The sequence below is a fragment of the Anas platyrhynchos genome, chromosome 5 (assembly GCF_047663525.1).
Source record: "Anas platyrhynchos isolate ZD024472 breed Pekin duck chromosome 5, IASCAAS_PekinDuck_T2T, whole genome shotgun sequence".
NCBI lineage: Eukaryota > Metazoa > Chordata > Aves > Anseriformes > Anatidae > Anas > Anas platyrhynchos.
In genome coordinates this window covers 29,779,052-29,784,345 of record NC_092591.1, presented here as the reverse complement: position 1 = coordinate 29,784,345, position 5,294 = coordinate 29,779,052, and the positions used below count along the sequence as shown (strand labels likewise).

The window sequence follows — 5,294 nt, the reverse complement described above, 5'->3', positions numbered from 1 at the left end:
TAAGATTTCCTTCTTGAAGAGTGCCCAGCCTTCCTGGACTCCTCTGCCCTTCAGAACCGCCTCCCAAGGGACTCTGCCAATCAGTGTCCTGAACAGCTCTAAGTCTGCCCTCTGGAAGTCTAAGACAAGGGTTTTACTGGTCCCCCTCCTGACTTTGCCAAGACTAGAGAACTCCACCATTTTGTGGTCACACTGCCCAAGACAGCTCCTGACCACCACATCTCCCACCAGTCCTTCTCTGTTTGTGAACAGAAGGTCCAGCTGGGCACCTCCCTTGGTAGGCTCACTAACCAGCTACATCAGGAAACTATTTTCCACACTCTCCAGAAACCTCCTAGACTGCTTCCTTTGAGCTGTATTGCATTTCCAGGATATGTCTGGGAAGTTGAAGTCCCTCACAAGGACAAGAGCTGATGATTTCACAACTTCTGCCAGCTGCCTGTAGAATTCCTCATCCGTCTCCTCATCCTGGTTTGGCAGTCTGTAACAGACCCCCCACACCAGGATGCCTGCTTTATTGGTCTTCCTGCTGATCCTAACCCATAGGAATGATAAGACTGAGTCTCCAGACTCAGTCTTGAGTTCCACAACATTGAAAAATTCTCTAATATAGAGAGCCACATCACCACCCCTTCTGTGCTGCCCGTCCCTTCTGAAGAGCCTATAGCCAGTCATTGCAGCACTCCAGTCACGAGAGTGGTCCCACCATGTTTCGGTGATGGCAACCAAGTCATAGCTTGCCCGCTGCATGATGGCTTCCAGCTCCTCCTGTTTGTTACCCATGCTGCGTGCATTGGTGTAGATGCACTTCAACTGGGCCATTGCCTGCTCCCCCAGCCCTGACATTGTTCTCCCTGGCACACATCTAAGGAGCCTTGTTCCCTCCCCATCCCCAACCCCTTCCTACCTAGCTTAAAGCCTTCTCAACGAGCCCCGCCAGCTCCTGCTTTAGTGTCTGTTTTACCCTTTGAGACAGGTGGGACCCATCTGCAGTTAGCGGGACAGGTGCTGAGTAGAGCACCCCATGGTCAAAAAAAAAATAAATAAATAAATTCTTTGTTGGCATCAGTCTCTGAGCCAGCTGTTTATCAGGTGTGCTTTCTGACTCCTCTCTGTACCTCCCCCCCACCACCACTGTAGGGATGGAGGAAAGCACAACCTGTACTCCTGCTCCATCTACTAGTCATCCCAGCCCCCTAAAGTCCCGTTTGATAGCCTTCAGGCTTCTCTCTTCAATATGATCTCTGCCAGCCTGGACTATCAAAAGAGGATAATAGTCAGAGGGGCGAACCAGGTTGGGAAGCTTTCTGGCAATGTCCCTGACCCTGGCCCCAGGGAGGCAGCAGACCTCCCTACGGGTAGGGTCAGGCCAACAAATAGGGCCCTCTGTCCCCCTGAGAAGGAAGTCACCTACAACAATCACCTTTCTTTCTTTCTTAGCAGAGGCAGTCCTGAGGCGTGGAGTCAACTTCCTTGCCCTAGGCATCCTCCTGGGTAGACTGTTCGTTCTCACCCACTGGTCTCAAGCTCCAGGGCCTCAAACCTGTTGTGTATGGGCACCTGGGGAGGCAGGGCCGGTAGGGAGGGTGGTTGCCTGTGACATCGAGCAGATATCTGTTTCCATTCCTCCTCTATTTCCTTTGAAGCTGATATTGTTTGATAAATACTGGAGATTAAACAAGATGTGAGTCAATTTACTTTTTATTTCCTTTACATGCAGAAGTAAAAATAATCTTAGTCTCAAAGTACATAACTAAAGTATATACTCTCAGTTTGATTTTCCTGCAGCTACATACTTTCCCATACTGATATTATTTTGGGAATGACCAAGCTTGCTGTTATCTAAAGGTTTTTAAGACCAGGAAATAATACTACGGTCCTCACTGTGGGAAAGAAATTTGGAGTCATAAATGCACCTGAAAAGTAGCACATACTCAAAAAGCGGAAGTGCATAAGAAGCAAAAGAGCAACATATCAGAAGAATTGACATCACTAATTTTGTTGAACTCTATCACACAGTTTATTTTTCCAGAGCAGATTACTGCTAATCTATTTTGTTTTGCAAGGCATCAATCAAACAACTAAGCACAAGCCTTGAACAAGGTATGCAAAGGTATGAGTAAACTCCAGGTAGCAAAACATACCTGAACTCTTACAAACTTGAGGCAAAACTTCAGCTGAAGTAAAGTCAGATGGTTTCATTAGCTTTAATATCACTTCACATCACCTGAGCATCAGACTCATTCTGCAGATGTCATCCAAATGCATTAATGAATTGTTCTAATCACAAGTGAAACGGACAGTTTTCCATAACAGTGGGCAACTTCTTCATACAAGAAGGAAAGCAACCTTAGTTTCTCATTTCTGAGTCAATTACCATCTTTGGTCCTTTACTTTGTAAATTTATTTCATCAGATAGACTCCTTCAAAAGCAGTTGAAGGGCCTGGCTTAAAGCCCACTGAGGTCACCAGGCCTTTACTTGCTGTAAGAAACATAACATTCAGACCAATAAAGCACAATTCCTTTTAGATCTTTACCTCAATCTTTTATGGAGTCAAGCACGGACCTGAAATTTGAGGAACTCCTAATTGTCCAAAAGCATTAGACCCACAGGACAGAACTAGGCCAATTCCTGCAAAATAAAGTGTTAGAGTCTGATCAGTGTATAAGTCAGCAAAAGCAAAGCACCATAACATTCCAACAGGCAAAAGTATCACAGTGAAACAACTCAAAAAAGACCTAGCATCTCCTCTTCCGAAACCCCTGAGGACACAGGCTTCTGGTTTTACATATCACATTCAGTAAAAGTCTGAAGTTCAAGGTGATACAAGAAACACAGACTAACTTAGTTTGCAATGCAAGTAGCTTAAAACTTATGAGTGTCACGCACGGCACAGGCAATAGCAATGTAGAACTTCCAGTGTGTTCTCTACATCACTATTTTTCCCCAGCTCCTACAGAGGCAGACTTACCTACTAATATGATTGCAAAATCCCAACCACAGGCAACTTCTTTTACATGAAAGCCAGACAGGGCAGTGCACAGAAGTGAAACGCAGTACATCTTCTGTGTGATTCAGTCCCAGCTGCCCTTCTTTGTTATGGCCATGCACAAAGAGCACCTGGAATAATAAAAATAAAAAAATAAAATCACATCCACTTGACAGACTAAAAAGAGAAGTCTATATGCCATGAGATCCCGTGATAGACAAGGACAGCTGACTGTGTCATCTTAGGCACTGCAATCACACAAAAACAGAAAGAACTATTTCTGATGCATAAGAAGCATCTTTAAATAAACAGTTATATAGAGTCAAGGGAGACAATCTATATAGGAAAAGCAGGAACCTGTTATCAGAACTGTTTCATACCATTCACACTTCTCTGTATCCCTTCTTTCCTATCATTAGCCCACAGCAGAACCCTTCAAAGACCAGACACTATTTTCCACTCCTTACACTAGCACTTCTCAAGACTGAATAACTTCCTACTTGACTCCTTCCCCCCCCATCCTCAATACAGGAAAATCAACAGTTTTGTATGAAAAGCTGTTATATAAAACAGGTTAAAAAAAAAAATTGTCCTCACAAATCCATTAAATAACCAAAGATAAACAAAACAGAGGAAATCCCCCCAAAATATTAACAAGCACTGGAGAAAATCACGTTGCAACTAAGCTCAGAAACAAAAGCAAAAGATGGGTGGTAGCACCAAATCAACAGGGAAACACTTTTTTTTTTCAGACTGTCATACATTCCTTGCAAGCGCAATGTTTTTACCAGTGATAACTGCAGAATGTCCCCCTCCTCCAGTAATGCTCAACATTTGCAGGAAACATCTTTCGTTGACTGAGGTACCAGCACATCCTCTTTATGACCGAGACCAAGTTGTCCATAGCTGTTTGCACCCTTCAAATACACACACAAATAAATAAATAAAAAGACAAATTTAAAAAAAAAAAAAAAATTAACAAAAAGAGATTCACTCAGCCCTGCTCCTATGAGCCAACAAGCTCATCAGGAACATGTCACAGGTTAACCTGCCAGTATTTGCTCCCGAAAATCCCCCAAAAGGGGATCTTCAATCCTACAGCTGTCTCATAAGACCCCCAGAATTACCAACAATGATTGTCCTAGATCTGCTGCCACTCAGGTTGCCACTATAACCCCACTGTTGTAAGAAACATGCTGGAATATATCACAATAAGACTAACTGTAGGCTAATAGCTTTCTGCTAAGGCAGAAAGCCTCATTATCAAATATGATCTCCACCTGTTTAATTTTAGTTCAAATGGTTCCCACTCATCACCAAGATACCATTTGTGCCAATGCTTTCTAGCAGTATGCCCCCAAAATAAGACGAGAAAGACATGCTACCTTATTCTGGAACCTAAGTGAGGAAAGCAGAACAAACTCTTTTAACTTAAAGTGGGCAAAATGCAAATAGACCACGCGTTTATAAAAACAAAACAATAGCTGCTAAACCAATCCCACAAAGCCACTGCTGACAACGTGGTAACACGTCGGAGGATGCCTTAGCCACGTCTAGCTCTATTCGATGACCAGAGCCCAACAGCGTGACCCCAACCCCTGTTCACAAGGGCGGGCTCTCAGCAACATCCAGCCCAGCTGGGGGTTAACCCACCTCCCCTGCTCTCCCCTGGTGCATCCCCAAAGGGTACCTTCAGCACTAAACACCTGGTACCTGCAGAAGCATTAGGCACTTGAGGCAAAAGCATCAGGCTGGGCGGTTATCAGGTGGGTGAGATTTCAGGATCTGGGCTCGGGAGGCTGATGCGGTCGCTGTCTGGCAGTCAGTTTTGGAGCGATACCACACGCCAGACCCACTTCTCAGGACGGTGGGTCTGGCGTGTGGTATCGCTCACGCGAAGCAGGCGGGAACCCCTCCCCCGAGGCTGGGCGGGCCGGGACCCAGCTCCCCCCGTCCACCATCCCCGGCCCCCACCTACCCAGACGAGCAGCACCACGTCAGTCCCGTCCCATCCCGTCCCGTCCCACAGCCGCCGGGGAGCAAGAGGCGGAGCGGGGACGGGCTCCGTCGGGGCCCCGCCTCAGCCCGAGCCGCCCCGGCGCGTTTCCCCCCTCAGGCGGCCGTTGGGTAACGGCCGTTGAGTAACGGTCGCGCCTCACGCGCGCTGCCTCAGAGGGGAAGCCGCCCGCCGCCCCAGTCACCTCTCACAACCATACACACCATTCCCCACGGAATGAACGCACGGGGGCAGAAAAGGCGAATGTAAAGCGTAAACACACACAACTTTAGTCAGAAGGGAGTGC

General features: G+C 46.5%; 1 long non-coding RNA gene across 5 annotated transcripts; it reads right to left on the bottom strand.

The window, feature by feature from the left end:
- Positions 1-1,996: 1,996 nt before the first annotated feature.
- Positions 1,997-4,930, bottom strand: LOC106019771 (uncharacterized). 5 transcript variants are annotated; one of them, XR_002405985.4, is made up of 5 exons: positions 4,682-4,930; positions 3,780-3,908; positions 2,974-3,122; positions 2,568-2,633; positions 1,997-2,483 (listed from the first exon to the last, which is right to left on the bottom strand). It is a non-coding gene; the product is annotated as an uncharacterized lncRNA (long non-coding RNA). The 5 variants fall into 5 exon arrangements; XR_002405984.4 differs by having other exon boundaries at positions 4,698-4,930; XR_003497789.3 differs by having other exon boundaries at positions 4,705-4,923.
- Positions 4,931-5,294: the final 364 nt, after the last annotated feature.